Source organism: Rutilus rutilus, assembly GCF_951802725.1.
Source record: "Rutilus rutilus genome assembly, chromosome: 14".
Lineage (NCBI taxonomy): Eukaryota > Metazoa > Chordata > Actinopteri > Cypriniformes > Leuciscidae > Rutilus > Rutilus rutilus.
This window is the reverse complement of record NC_140219.1, coordinates 2785001-2785718: the sequence shown is the minus strand read 5'-3', so window position 1 is coordinate 2785718 and position 718 is coordinate 2785001.

Genomic DNA, 718 nt, shown 5'->3' with positions numbered 1-718 from the left:
TCGAGGCTGTAAAATTCCTGGGAAAAGGACAGGTATGTTTGTTTTTCTATATTTATCGTGCACGCGCACTCTTTAAATGTAGGTCTCTGTCTCCCTCTAGTGAACTTGAGAAGCTTTCTGTTCATTTTATCCAGTTTAAGTGGACTGATTGTGTTTCCCCTGCAATGTGAGCCAAGTGGAAACCTTCAATAGCCCTTGTGTTAATAGTGTTCATTTGATTAGTAATGCTGAGCTGCTTATTTTTATTTTATAAAAGCAGCAAGCAGACTTACACAAAATGCATATAAAAATCAGTCATCACTCTAAATCTGCCAATAATATGTCTTAGTAAGATGATATTTAAATGTTTAGTTTTATGATCAAAGCTCTGTGGTTTTAAAACATATAATGCAATGCAGTACAATGATGATTGAGAGAAGAACAAATAAACCTGATGATCATATTTGAGACTTTAACATTGTTTCCTAAAAAAATAAGTCTGTATAATCATATAAAGTTGCATCAGTCCAGTAAATGTTCATCTTGAAATATTACTAACAATATCATGTTACAGTACGTTTAATGGTCCCACTTTAAATTACTTACATTGAAATTAATAATTTGAAACAATGGACTTATGTACACAAGTTTTTGTACTTATATTTTGAAAATACCTGCATGTAATTACAGCTGTAATTAATTTATATAATTACATTTGTAATTTGACCCACCCATAAAC